The sequence below is a fragment of the Macaca mulatta genome, chromosome 9 (genome assembly GCF_049350105.2).
Source record: "Macaca mulatta isolate MMU2019108-1 chromosome 9, T2T-MMU8v2.0, whole genome shotgun sequence".
In the NCBI taxonomy this organism is placed as follows: Eukaryota; Metazoa; Chordata; class Mammalia; order Primates; family Cercopithecidae; genus Macaca; species Macaca mulatta.
The window spans coordinates 29542446-29558093 of NC_133414.1; the positions used below are offsets into that span (position 1 = coordinate 29542446).

The window sequence follows — 15648 nt, forward strand, 5'->3', positions numbered from 1 at the left end:
GCCTGAATCCCTGAATTATAAATGGCTATAAAAAGAAAAGAGGAAAGAAAAGGGCCCAACAAATTAAAAGGTTCCCACATGAAAAGTAATGATGTTATATTGCAACAAACATTTTGGAGACTGGGATTACCTGAAAACTCTGGGCTTCCGCTCTGAAGCACTAATTTGCCAAAAGTATGGCAAATGTAACTCTTAAAACAGTACTGACTCATCCTGAGTACATAGTTTGATCTTATCTATTTTAATATCAAGGAATCCAGGAATCTAAGATTTGCTACACCTTACATCATAAATGAAAAGGCAATACTAAAGATAATTACTTCAAACCTACCCACCAGAATTACCCTCAGTGTAGGTTTTAAGTATAATGCAGATAACCACAATACAGAATGAAAACCTGGACAGATGATATTTAACTGAGTAATTATGTTATCTGCACTCCAGATAGGAAGGGCTGAGAGGAAAAACAGGAAGAAACATGCCATCTTACTCACCCACAGTGGAGTGCTGGCTATAAATCAAGTCAGCCTGCCCAAACACACACAAGACTTAATGATGACCTCAGTGAGAGCAGCTGAGTTTATGCAGTAAGGAAACCTGCACAAAATTAAAGAGAAAACTATTGAGGCCCCACATGGACATAATCGCTATGGACTGTGGATGTGAAAATGACGACATAATGGTGGGGGAGTAGGAGGACTCCAGTAGGAAGCCATAACCAAATAATAAAAAATACATTTGTTATAAAATGGAAACTAGAAGTTACTGTATTTCTAGCATTTTCCCCCGTTGTTCTCTAAATGTATGCACTCCAACATAGTACCAACACACTTTGAAAAAACAAATGTATAGAAAAGGGATAGGAACTCATCTTTTCTGTCACCCAGGCTGGAAACCTCTGCCTCCCAGGTTCAAGTGATTCTCCTGCCTCAGCCTCCCGAGTAGCTGGGATTACAGGTGCACACCACCACACCTGACTAGTTTTTGTATTTTTAGTAGTGATGGGGTTTCACCATGTTGGCCAGGCTGGTCTCAAACTCCTGACCTCAAATGATCCACCCTCCTTGGCCTACCCAAAGTGTTGAGATTACAGGCATGAGCCACAGCCTAGCCCACTTTTTTCTCTCTCTCTCTTTTTTTTTTTTTTTTTTTTTTTTTTTTTTTTTTGAGACGGAGTCTCACTCTGTCACCCAGACTAGAGTGCAGTGGCGCGATCTCGGCTCACTGCAACCTCTGCCTCCTGGGTTCAAGCGATTCTCCTGCCTCAGCCTCCCAAGTAGCTGGGACTACAGGCACGTGCCACCATGCTCAGCTAATTTTTAGTAGAGACGGAGTTTCACCATGTTAGCCAGGATGGTCTCAATCTCCTGACCTCTTGATCCGCCCGCCTCAGCCTCCCAAAGTGCTGGGATTACAGGCATGAGCCACCGTGCCCAGACCATCTTTTTCTTAATTCTATATATTTGTTACTGAAATATTTTTTCCTACTCAATTTTAACAAACTAATAAAATGCCAATCACAGAGTACAATGAAATACATGTCAGGATCCAGGAGGGCTCTCAGATTTATGGACTAACTATGAATATTTCTAGTAGTCATTAGTGGTATCCTAAAAAGTTTGCAGAGAGGCACTGGGAGGCGAAGAGGAGAGGGAAGAGACCATAGTATGAGTGTTTTACTTCCTTTATACTTAGTGAAATACACTTCATATAAATCATCCTTTGGAGTTCATGAAATACCCTGAAAACTCTACTATCTGGAGAGACGTGCATGGTCAATTTTCTTTGCTCTGACATTCAGAACTGTGCCTTCCTGAAGTCAACAGCATACTAGGAGTGTGAAAAGGGAAATTTTAGAATATGGAACAACTTTGGGGAGAGAATTTCTAGATAGGGAGGATATGAAGGCAGCGGCGGCTCAAATGGCAGAGAGAAAAGTTACCAAGGTCAAGCGCCCCTACCCAGACACTTTCTATATAACAGACCTATGCAGATGCTGCAGCTAAGCCATCTGGACTACTGCCCTGCAACTCCACATGGCCATACATTTTTAGTTGCTTTCAGGAAAAAAAAAAAGCCTATTAATTCTAATATTAATATGAATTCCAATAACAGATTAAATGCACCCCCAGAAAAATACTGCAGCCAAGATTCTACTTCTAAGAATTTCACTGCAGACATAATTCACACAGGTATACAAATATATATGTGTAAAAAAATGGACTAAGCATCATTAGACAGAAAAAAAAAGTAATGACCTAAAATGTTCATCAATCAGGCAACGGTTTAAAAAAAAAATAATAATGAAAAGTGCCACAGGGAGGAGGTTGGGATAGAAAATTGGACTACGTTTTTAGGCTATAGTCTTTCCACTTTTCTTATTTCACAATGAGTATTTATTCAAGTCTTACTTATATAACTAAGAACAGAAAAATCATACATTCTATTAACCTTTTAAAATTCAAATGGCAATCATGGCTCACAGTTCCATTGTAAGTCTCAAAGCCTGTTTAATCTGTCATTGTACACAATCCATTTATATGAGAATCTGTGTGTCTTTCTTCTCCATTAGACTATAAATTCCTTAAGAGTCAAGACAAATAATAAATCATCTTCCCCCATGCCCAGCACACAAATGCTCACTCAATGTATGCCAAGTGAATAAATGAAGAGACAAATTCCTATTTGATCTAAAGCTTTGCAGGTAACCACAGTTGGCTACAGTCATGATTACAAGTGCTCTGAGTTATGTCAGCCTGATCCACAGAAAGGAAAAAGATGGTTCTCAGAAACAGTATAAGTTTCAACATGTTCCACAATCCCTGAGAAGGTTCTAGGCTACCTACATCAAACCTATCCCTTTCCAAGATCACCCACAGAAGATTAAAACCAAAGACAGCAGTTGAGATGTCACAGTATTAAAAAGCCACAAGCACAATTCAGCATTTCATGTCATGACACGAATTGGAAATAATATCACACATCTGGTGCCTGGGAGGGAAGGTCTGAGCTTGGTGAAACCAATCAAGTATGTCTTCCTTATATTCTTTAATTATGATAAGGAAACTGAAAACCAACATATTAAGGAAGATATTAAATACAGAATTTATATATAACTCCCAAAGAAAACCTTCTCAGATATCTTCATAGAAAACAAAGCTTGTTTCCATGAATATAACTCTTTTTTATAACAGGTTCTGTGTCTGTAATAGCTACATGCAATTCCCTATCAATACAATGTGATATCTCCACATTTCTGATGAACCCCCATCAACATTAAATTCTGTTTGTTAATGGGGGCTCTGTTTTGGCTTCTCAATGAGAAAGGGGCAGACATTCTGTGGGGAGTAAACATAATCATGTCTAGGTAAGGTATTACAGTCCTGTGCCGACACCTTACAGTACACAAATAACAAAAACATACACATCTGCAGAACTTGACAATATTGAGTATTTGTGCAGCTATTACTTCACTTAACCCACACCCTCTAAGGTAGGTTACACCTCCATTCCATCCTTCCCATCCCAGCTTCTCTAATAAGACGGGGACAGATACAAGTCTAGAACCCAATGTTCCTTCCACTTCATCACACTCCTGTCACCTTTTCAAGTGGGGTCAAGGTGAGACCACCAAGAAGACAAGAAAGGTTAAAAAAAAAAAAAAAAAAAAAAAGCATTGCTACTATTAATACCAAAAGTCTACAGTCTGCCTATATATACAACTATCTGGTAAATTTCCTATTATACCTAGGACTGATAAAATATAAATAACGTGTTAAATACAATATATATATTTTTTTGTTTTTTTGAGGCAGAGTCTCACTCTGTCACCCAGGCTAGAGTGCAGTTGCACGATCTCAGCTCACTGAAACCTCAGCCTCCCAGGTTCAAGCAGTTCTCCTGCCTCAGCCTCCCAAGTAGCTGGGATTACAGGCGTGCCCCACCATGCCCGACTAATTTTTGTATTTTTAGTAGAAACAGAGTTTCACCATGTTCACCAGGCTGGTATTCAACTCCTGACCTCAAATGATCTGCCCACCTCAGCCTCCCAAAGTGCTGGGATTACAGGCTTGAGCCACCATGCCTGGCCTACATATTTAAATAAAATATATTAAATTTCACTCCTATTAGTTTTACTGAATGGCAATTACATGTATCCAAAGAACATTTACTGAGCAACCACCAGGCACCATGCTAGAATCAGAGATATCATCTCCTGTCTTTACTCCCGTGGAATGGGAGAGAGAGGCCTCCACACAGTGGAAAAACAGAAATCCCTATTTCTGTGAAAACACCAAGTTATTACTGCACTAGACAGCAGAAAAAGGGAAAAAAGAAAGAGCCTTTGTATAACATGTCACAAACTTTTACTTAGAGAATGAGAAGGCTCAGGACTCAAACTTACGGGTGAAACTGCACCTCTAATGTAGACATCCTCCACTAGGCTTTTTTTTTTTTACTCTAAAATATATTAACAAAGTTAAACAGGAACAGCTATTTATCAGTCACTTGAATTAGTAGTTCTCATACTTTTGATCATTCATACGCTATCCTCACAATTTTTACACTACATACAAAACTACTTTTTTACTTAACATTTTCTTACGTAGAGTTTTTCTTATTTAAATACCTATTTTAGACTCTTTTTAAACACATACGATGAGGCCAGCCACAGTGGCTGACGCCTGTAATCTCAGCGCTTTGGGAAGTCTAGGCCAGTGGACTGCTTGAGCTCATGAGCTTGAGACCAGCCTGGGCAACATGGTGAAACCCCATCTCTAATAAAAATACAAAAAATTAGCCAGGCGTCATGGTGCACGCCTGTAGTCCCAGCTACTAGGGAGACTGAGGAGGGAGAATCACTTGAGCCCAGGAGGTGGAGGTTGCAGTGAGCCAAGATTGCACCACTGTCAGCCTGGGTGACAGAGAGAGACTCCGCCAAAAAGAAAAAGAAAAAGACAAGGGAAGGGGAGGGGAGGGGAGGCGAGGCAGGAAGGCAGGCACATATAGTGAAACCATGAGTTTGATGAGCTAGTTATGTTTTCTACTATGCATGAAAATGAAAGCATATGGGCAGGTGCAGTGGCTCACACCTGGAATCCCAGCACTTTGGGAGGCTGAGGTGGGAGAATCACTTGAGCCCAAGAGTTCTAGACCAGCCTGGGCAACATGGCAAAATCCCATCTCTACAAAAAATACAAAAAATTAGCCAGGCACAGTGGTGTGCACCTATAGTGCCAACTACTCAGGAGGCTGAGGTGGGAGGATCACCTGAGTCCAGGATGTCAGGGCTGCAGTGAGCCACGATTGTGCCACTGCACTTCAGCCTGGGTGACAGAGCAAGACTCTGTCACTCTGTCCCCCAAAAGAAGAAAACCATAGTACTTAAAATGAAAACTGTTCATTAGAATACTTCAAAAATAACCCTGCATGTCCATACTTAGGAAACACTGATATTTAACAAAACAAAAACAAACAAAAACACAGCAAACACTATATTAGCAGCTATTTATAAATGCTGTTACAATAATTTTATGGCATCATTATCATCGACATATTTGAATCCATCCCTCTTTCTACTTGTTAATTAATACATGCTTAATTATCTAAAAAGTATTCATCATTTCCAGTGGCAATTCATCCATTCCAGTCTCCCTGGCTCTCTATAAATGATCTACGTATTATATTATGTATTAGTCTACATCTATGCATTAGCTAATGAGCTGAAGCAGTTATACAAATCTTCCTTATACCTACAGACTATAAATGGTTCTTTCCTTCAATCACTTGTCAAGATAAAGAAATCTAAAACATATTAAAAATACCAGAGACTATATTTAACTATGTTCTAACCAAACAGTATGTTTCTGGCTGGACGTGGTGGCTCATGCCTGTAATCCCAGCACTTTAGGAGGCCTAGGTGGGCGGATCACCTGAGGTCAGGAGTGAGACCAGCCTGACCAACAGGGCAAAACCCTGCCTCTACTAAAAATGCAAAAATTAGCCAGACATGGTGGCACATGCCTGTAGTGCCAGCTACTCAAGAGGCTGAGGCAGGAGAATCGCTGGAACCCAGGAGGCGGAGGTTGCAGTGAGCCAAGATCGTGCTGCTGCACTCCAGCTTGGGTAACAGAGTGAGACTCCATCTCAAAAAAAAAAAAAGATTGTTTTTTAAATAGCATGTTTCTTCTGGTACAATTTAAAGTGAAAGTGAAAAGGCTCTGTTTTCTACATGATGCATTTCAACTCAGTGTGAGTTGATTTATTTTATGCCCAATTGTTGTTAGAGAAAGAATTTAAATGGTTTTTCCAAGTATATAAGGTGCGTACAAAATTACACTATAAAAATTATTTTTAATAGCCCAGCTCTTTACCAAAGCAATTAGTTTTCTTAAGTCACTCCAGCAAATCACAAAGCCAGATGGGTCCCCAATTCAATTATCTTTAATCTTTCAATGAAGAATAATTGCTCTTTATCTACTTTGTCTCTGTAGTTCTCGGTCCAGAATTAACCATTTTGGCAGTGACATACGCTTGTTAGCAAAAGTAGATCCTACCCACAGGTGAGAAAACACAGAGTTAACTGTGAACACTTTCCTTCCTAGCAAGGTGAGCAGAACTCTGAACCATGACTTAACGAAAGACTGCCCAAGTCATTCACTGGGGTGGAACCCTATGGTGTTTATCACAAACATACTTCCCACCAACACGGTGGCTTTGCACTCCACTGGCCAGTGCTTTTTATATTGAAACGAGTCAAAGACCAGATCCAGCACAGTCACCGTAGTTCCACCAAGATTTAAGCGAGGCAAACCATTGTCCCTGCCATTCTATCCTAAAAGTGGTCATAAGAGGAACAGCAGAGAAAGCCACGGTACTTATCCAAGGTTGCAACACCTCCACTCTTCCGCTGACCTCCAAATACATACCTAGGCAGCACAGCCTTCTCCATCAGGTGACCCCAGAGTACACAGAGTGTGGATATCAGACACACCCCAATGACAATGATGTAGAACGTCCTCCAACGTGGTACCAGAAACTGTCTGATCGTACAGTATACTCATAAATACATTTCTCTATCCTGAGAGAGACACCGGTTTGTCTCACTTTCTGTCTCTCCATTTATAATTTTTGGTCAGGTGCCAATGGCTCATGTCTGTAATCCCAACACTTTGGGAGGCCGAGGCAGGAGGATTGCTTGAGTCCAGGAGTTCGAGACCAGCTTGGGCAACATAACAAGATCCCATTTCCATATTTTTTTAAAAAAAGAAAAAACAGGCTGGGCATGGTAGCTCACGCCTATAATCCCAGCACTTTGGGAGGCCGACGTGGGTGGATGGCTTGAGGTCAAGAGTTCAAGACCAGCCTGGCCAACATGGTGAAACCTCATCTCTACTAAAAATACAAAAAATTAGCTGGGCGTGGTGGTGCACACCTGTAGTCCCAGCTACTCAGGAGACTGAGGCAGGAGAATCGCTTGAACTTGGGAGGTGGAGGTTGCAGTGGGCCGAGATTGTACCACTGCACTCCAGCCTGGGCGACAGAGCAAGACTCCATCTCAAAAAAAAAGAAAAAGGAAAAAAATAAATAAATAAATTATATATATAAAACAAATTTATATATAAATTTTATATAATATAAAAATATATTTTTATATAAATATACATTTGATATAGATTTAATATATAAATAAATTTATGTATTTATATATAATACAAATATATAAGTAAATTTTATATATATATATATATATTTTTTTTTCCTTCACCATGTTGGCCAGGATGGTCTCGATCTCCTGACCTTGTGATCCGCCAGCCTTGGCCTCCCAAAGTGCTGGGATTACAGGCGTGAGCCACTGCGCCCAGCCAATGATATAATTTTTGACTGAACTAGTAAATTATGATGAAACTTACAGTATATCCCAAAGAAGTACAGTGCATTAAGCCAGTAACTGCAAGTCCTTTAAAAAGCTGTCATACATATTTTAAGTTACCACACAGGTGTCATATATAATACTCTAGTATAAAGGGCCTTTGGCCCTTTGGGAGCCACAGACATTTTTTAATCTGATAAAAACTATGGATCCTTTCTTTACTAAGAAGCATTCGCTAGTTACAGAAAAAGCAGCAACCTATTCTAAACAGGTTGTACATTTATTAGACTCTAAAGTCCAATCGTGTACCCAGCTCAGGAACTCTTGCTTTAGTGGCTTGAGGAGACTAATACAAGGCTAAATCTCACATTTAGCCGGACGCAGTGGCTCACACCTGTCATCCCAGCACTTTGGGAGGCCGAGGTGGGCAGATCGTTTGAGGTCAGGAGTTCGACATGAGCCTGACCAACATGGTGAAACCCCATCTCTACTAAAAATAAAAAAATTAGCCAGGAGAGGTGGCACGTGCCTATAATCCTAGCTACTCAGGAGGCTGAAGCACAAGAATCGCTTGAACCCAGGAGGCGGAGGCTACAGTGAGCCAAGATCGCAGCACTGCACTCCAGCCTGGGCAAAAGAGCGAGACTCCGTTTCAAAAAAATAAAATAAAATAAAATAAAAATAAATCTCACATTTAAAAAGAAACACAATGAGTCTACTTGCACTCAGGTGTCTAAGCACCTGACCACATATAAATCAGAGGCAATTATAAAATATTTTAAAGAAAATCCAAATTTCTCTGGTGGTAGTGTATTCAAATTGCTTTCATCTAAATATGCTGAATGAAAGGGCCACTACCATCCGGTAGCAGCCAATCTTGAATTTAAGAAATGAGGAATGTGACCTGATGGGCCTGGGGAGGGTGAAGTCACAAGGTTTGAAGCTGTGTTTGCATAGTTCTGTAAATAAATATTCAGAACATGGAAATTGTTCATGTCAAATAAAGGGGGTGGGGTATTATGGAAGGGATAAAGCCCCAAAAGGGTCCCCCAACCTTGATCCACCACTACCAGTTGGATCTTAAAAGTACTACACAGCTACATTTTTCCCATTAATGTGGATTGTGATGAAAAATCAAATTGGCTCATGAGCCGTATACAGAAGACTTCTAAAATCAACACTGAAGTGTTTCCCTTTCTCAGGATTTGGCTGTGAAGCGTGACCAACCAGCCAGCAGGAAGGGGAGGGATCTTGGAGCTGGCCCACAATCTGCAGACAGGAAAGGATGGCAGGGGAGGGGCGGAGAGGAGCGGGCTGTCTCAGCTCAGAAGCAGACGGAGGAGCTGCAGCTGAAGGCGGCAGGCGAAACATCCAACACATGTGGGAACCTTCGTGGTGATGCAGGCGACAGCAGGTACTAGAATTTCCAAGACACAGGAATAGTATCCAAATCGCACAGATGGAAGAAAGCAATGGGAAGTCTGGCAGCTTGGGAGTCAGGTAGGGAGAGTGTTCTAGCTCCGTACCCAACTCCAGAGGCAGAGCTGCAATCCCCAGAAAAAAGAAAGTTTCAGAGATAGGCACAGTTTCAGGAATCAAATAAAAAGCCCCATTCTAGACCAGGGACAGTGGCTCATGCCTGTAATCCCAGCACTTTGGGAGGCCAAGGCAGGATGATCACATGAGGCCAAGAGTTGGAGACCAGCCTGGACAACATAGGGAGACCCTGTCTCTACAAACGAAAAAAAAAATTGAAAATTAACCAGGCATGATGGCACTCACCTGCAGTCCCAGCTACTTGGGAGGCTGAGGTGGGAGGATGGCCAGGAGTTCAAGGTTACAGTGAACTATGATTACACCACTGCACTATAGATTGGGCAATATAGTAAGACCCTTCTCTTTTTTTAAGTCTCATTTTAGTTAAAATTTGGGGCAAAGAGCAGCAACAGGGACAAAGAGGAGCACCAGAGCCAGGAATGACTGGCAACAAAAATAAGGAAAAATGCAAGAAATCTAGTGCCCAGCCCTGAGACCACAGATCTTCAGGATGGGGCACTGGTGGACCAGAAACGCCACCACGTGAGGAGGCTGCTTTAAATTCAACCGTCCTAGTGTCTGCCTTGGTCACAAAATTAGAGTGGAGATAAGCAACGCAGACACCAGCCCTGGCCTCAGGGAGCTTTTTTAATTTTTTAATAAAATATAATCTCAAACGATCAAAGAAAAAGACAGAAAGTCTGACTGAAGAGCCCAAGCGTTAATTTCCACCATCTCTCAACAGCTTGAGCAAACATATGGAAGTGGGAAGCACAGAGCATGTGAAGGAAACTGTTTATTACAGTTGGGATAAAATAAAAGGTAAGTGTTGGAATGAAAGAATGATTTCCAGTGCTGGCCTAAGGATTTCATGGTGGCGGTGGGTAGAAAGGACATGTTAAGAATTGTGTCTTGGAAGATTAATTCACCAGAAGCCAAGGAAGAAAGACTTTCAGGAAGAAGGCATAATCCTCATCTCCAAATACTACTGATACTGAAAAATATAAAATTACTAATTAGAAGGCATCCTCTCTACCAGTTTCATTAGTGGAGATTATAGGGTGGACAGACAGGACAAGGGCAGAATCAATTCGAGAGATAGAACAGTACTCGGGATGCGCCTCCCATTGAGGAAGTTCTGTATAAAAAGAGACAAGAGATAGGTCCCTGAGTTCCCATCAGAGGTACTGCTTTTATTGTTGTTGCTGCTGCTATTTTTAAAAACAGGTAGACCTGAGTCAACAGGTTAAAGATGCAAAAATGAGAAGGCGCAATTGATAAAGAATGTTTAAAAGAACAGAATCATGAGCTCAGCTCATATCAAAATGCCTTTACGCTGGGCATGGTGACTCACACTTGTAATCCCAACACTTTGGGAGGCCAAGGCAGGTGCTTGAGCTCAGGAGTTCGAGACCAGCCTGGGGAACTTGGCGAAACCCCATCTGTACAAAAAATACAAAAATTAGCCAGGCATGGTGGTACATGCCTGTAGTCCCAGCTGCTTGGGAGGCTGAGGTGGGAGGATTGCTTGAATCCAGGGGGTCAAGAACGCAGTGAGCCAAGATTGTGCCACTGCACTCCAGCTTGGGCAACAGCGTAAGATCCTGTCTCCCCACCCCACCCCCAAAAAAAGCCTTTACATCTTAAAAAAAAATTCCACTTAGAATCTCTTTTTCCAACAGTTTCTCCGTGTAAAATGTCTATAAATTATTCAACGTTGATAATGTGTCTGTTCCATTGTTCAATAACCAAGAAATACATATCATAGCTTTTTTAACTTTATCTAGTTGATTAATAAATTTTGGCACAAACTGTGCTTTCTTTTAATGAAATGCAATAAGCAGAGTAAGTGCAGAGGAAAGGGAAAGAATGGGTTTTAGAATTATCCAGACCTGGGTTTAAATTATATTTTTAAGAGCAATAAAACTACATTATCGCTTGAATACTTAGGTAAGCATAAGTACTTACATGCTAAGGGATTTACAAGACTCTCATCTGACCTTCACAAAGGCCTTCTGTTTTATTTTGTTTTGTTTGTTCTGTTTTGTTCTGTTTTGTTTTGTTTTGTTTCGGAGACAGGGTCTCACTCTGTCACCCAGGCTGGAGTACAGTGACACCATCTCGGCTCACTGCAACCTCTGCCTCCCGAGTTCAAGCAATTCTCCTGCCTCAGCCTCCCTAGTAGCTGGGATTACAGGAGCTCACCAACGCGCCCAGCTAATTTTTGTATTTTTAGTAGAGACAGGTTTTCACCATGTTGGTCAGACTGGTCTCGAACTCCTGACCTCAAGTGATCCACCCCCGTCAGCCTCCCAAAGTGCTGGAATTACAGGCGTGAGCAACCACGCATGACCCACAAGGGCCTTTTCAATTTAGAGGTTCAACAATTTACCCAAGTTAATAAAGAAGTAGAGCAGAGACCTGAACTTAAGCCTGACTCTAAAGAGAAATGCTTTCAGTCCTCAAATTGTAACGTCAAGCTCTGCCACCTCCCGTAACTTCTGCGTTTCAGGTCCTCATAACATATGGTTTTGGCATGAAGAATTAGAAAGAAAAAGTTAACATGTGAGGCAGAAGGATCGCTTGAGCTCAGGAGTTGGAGGCTGCAGTGAGCTATGATCGTGCCACTGTACTCCAGCCTGGGTGACAGAATTAGACCCTGATTTTAAAAACAGAAAAAAGAAAAAAAAAAAGTGAATACATGGATAACACAATAGAGAGAAGGTTCTCAATAGATGCTGGTTTCTTTATCTCCTTCCTGTTTCATTTTTGTAATCGCTTTCTTAAAACCTTGATCTTTCTACATTATGGTGCTGTCTCTTCTATGTCCCTCCGACACCATATGTGTATCCCAATCAGCACTCTGTCCCCATGTTATAATTGTTAGCTTGTCTGTTTCTCAATACTCAGTAAACTCTTCAAGAACCAAAGCCTTTGCGCATCATTAACTTCATGTCTCTAGTTTCCAGTGAATCTGGCACGCAGTAAGTGCTCAATAACTGTTTCTCATTTCAACTAATTCTGGTTAATATTTAATCCAAGTGTGCTACCTGCTTAGGTTGCCTCTGCCTAAAACCTTAGTCACTAGGCCCATCAACATTGTCCCAGATGTCAAAGAACTAAGATATGCCGTGTGCCATCTGTTCTGCTATATGCATTAGCTCAGGGGCCTAAAAACTACAGTAAGTTGGCCCACTGTCTGTTCCTATAAATAAAGTTTTATTGAAACACAGCCACGTTCATTCACTTATAAATTGTCTGCGGCTGTTTTTACATTACAATGGCAAAGTAGAATATTTGAAGCAGAGACCACTGGACCTGCAAAGCTTAGTACATTGCTATCTGGCCTTTACCAAAAATATTTTCTAACTTCTGCATTAGTTGGATCCATTCAGTAAGTTAACAAATATTTGAATATTTACTATGAGGCAATTGCGGCCTTTAGATGCTGGGTATAGTGTGGTGAACAAAACAGGCACATCCATGACCTTCACAGAGCTTCTAATCTAGCAAGCAAAAAAGGCAACACACTCAGGTAGTCAAATAAATAAAGAAGCAATAAATACCAAAGGCTGAGCATCTCGAATACAAAAATCTGAAATCTAAAATACTCCAGAATCCAAAATTATCAACATGATGCTCAAAGGAAAGGGTCACTAGAGCATGGTAGATTTTCGATTTTCAGATTAGGGATGCTTGAGCAACTGGTATAATGCAAATATTTAAAAAAAAAAAAAAAAAAAAAAAAAAAAAAAAAAAAACATAAAATCCAGAGCACTTCTGATCCCAAGCATGTCAGATAAGGAATACTCAACCTGTATAAAATGTGATAAACATGGTAAAAGAAAAGTAGATAATACTATTTTGAAAGAATAATGAGCCAGGCACAGTGGCTCCCACCTGTAATTCCAGCACTTTGGGAGGCTGAGGCAGGTGGATCACTTAAGGTCAGGAGTTTGAGACCAGCCTGGGCAATATGGCAAAACTCCATCTCTACCAAAAATACAAAAATTAGCTGGGCATAGTGGTGCATGCCTGTAATCCCAGCTATTCAAGCGGCTAAGGTGGGAGGATAGCTGGGACCTGGGAAGTCAAGGTTGCAGTGATCAGTGAAGTACTACTGTACTCCAGCCTGGGTGACAGAGCAAAACCCTGTCTCAAAAAAAAAAAAAATTAAAATGAAATTAAATAAATGAAGAATAATGAATGTGAGTAGAGAGGAGGCATACTCTATATTGGGTAGAACGTGAAGTTTCTCTAAGCAGGTGCAGTTAAGCTCAGCCCTGAATCACTGTGGGGCAGGGAACCGCCAAGTGAGAGGCGAGGGCATCCGGCAGAAGGTACAACAACAACTCAGGCTGGGAAGAAGGAAAGAGCCCAATATGTTCTAAAGAAGGTACAGCTGGGACAAAATGAGCCAGAGAAATTCTGATAAAACAAAGAAAGAACTGTAGGCAAGGGTTACATCATAGAGTACCTTGTAAGCCATTTTAAATCTGAATTTTAATTTTTACATTTTTAAAAACCATTTTTATTATAAAGACAATTGGGGGCCAGGCACGGTGGCTGAGGCCTGTAATCCCAGCACTTTGGGAGGCCAAGGCTGGCGGATCACTTGAGGTAAGGAGTTCGAGACCAGCCTGGTCAACATGGCGAAACCCCATCTCTACTAAAAATACAAAAATTACCCAGGCGTGGTGGTGCATGCCTGTAATCACAGCTACTCAGGAGGCTGAGGCAGAAGAATCGTTTGAACACGAGAGGCAGTGATTGCAGTGAGCCAAGAATGTACCACTGCACTCCAGCCACGATGACAGAGTGAGACTCTATTTAAAAAAAGAAAAAGACAATTCTAGAAAATGGGGGGCTAATATTATAGACTCATGAAACTACTCTTCCTTCAGGAATATTCATGACAAGCAAATCCACCTGTAATTACATACACCTTTTACTCAAAAGTAAGGACTTTCTTTTCCCATAACTATTTCTACTTCCTTAAACATTTTGATTACTTATGACTGAAGCCATGGATTCGGTGTGATATAAATAGTTTACGTTTCTAAAACCCTGCTCATCTGATTGATGTAGAACCTTTGGGAGAAGCAGGTGAGGAACGTGCCCTGCTATCCTAACCGCATTGCTCCAGCAAAGAACAGAAAAGGGAAACAAATTAGCTCATTCAGTGCCATAGCCTCAATGCCTAGACACTGATGACAACAGCGAATGCTCAACAAATTGTGGCCGATTTTAACTGAATTCTCTTCTAATCTAGTCCAACCTTGTGTAAGCATTAATTGGGTAGTGATTATGTCCCCAAACTCTTCAGCTATTGCCATAAAAAAGCCAATCTAGGCCGGGCGCGGTGGCTCACGCCTGTAATCCCAGCACTTCGGGAGGCCGAGGCGGGTGGATCACGAGGTCAGGAGATCGAGACCATCCTGGCTGACATGGTGAAACCCCGTCTCTACTAAAAATATAAAAAAATTAGCTGGGCGTGGTGGCGGGCGCCTGTAGTCCCAGCTACTCGGGAGGCTGAGGCAGGAGAATGGCGTAAACCCGGGAGGCAGAGCTTGCAGTGAGCCGAGATCCCGCCAGCTGCACTCCAGTCTGGGCGACAGAGCGAGACTCCGTCTCAAAAAAAAAAAAAAAAAGCCAATTAATCGTCATTCTAAAGTAAATCTCCACCAACATTAAATCTTCAATTAGCCAGAGAATTCATCTTCACTGTTTGAATATTTATTTTTATCTTTTTTTTTTTTTTTTTTTAGAGACAAGATCTTGCTCTGTCACCCAGGCTGGAGGGCAGTGGCATGATCAAAGCTCACTGCAGCCTCCAACTTCTGGCCTCAAGTGATCCTCCCAGCTCAGTCTCCCAAGTAGCTGGAACTAGAGGCACGCGCCACCACACCCAGCTAATTTTTAAAAAAATTTTTTTAGAGATGGGGTTTCACAATGTTGTCTAGGCTGGTTTCTAATTCCTGGCCTCAAGCGATCCTCTTGCCTCAGCCTCCCAAGTACAATGTTTGAATATTTAAAACATAAAATTAATAAGTAGTACTTCAAAGTACATAAGATTAGATCATTTTCCTTCAAACTTTGATGAACAGATAGTGCTTAAGATCAGGGTATTCTGCAAAGACAGGATATTAGAACAGAAAAAGACCTGAGTTGGAGTTAGGGAATGTAGAGTCTAGACCTGGTTTTATTGGTTCTCTTAGTAATAGCAACATGGCCGCAGC

At 41.3% G+C, this 15648-nt stretch overlaps 1 protein-coding gene across 4 annotated transcripts in view; it reads right to left on the reverse strand.

Annotated features, from left to right (window-relative positions):
• Positions 1–15648, reverse strand: part of MPP7 (MAGUK p55 scaffold protein 7) — a 252573-nt gene that overhangs the window by 203231 nt on the left and 33694 nt on the right. For 2 of the 4 annotated variants that reach the window (XM_077946074.1, XM_077946072.1), the window contains exon 2: positions 495–597. The exons of the other annotated variants lie outside the window; for them this stretch is intronic. The gene's annotated coding sequence lies outside the window, so the exon portion shown is untranslated. The remainder of the gene's footprint in view (positions 1–494; positions 598–15648) is intronic. 4 annotated transcript variants of the gene reach the window in all.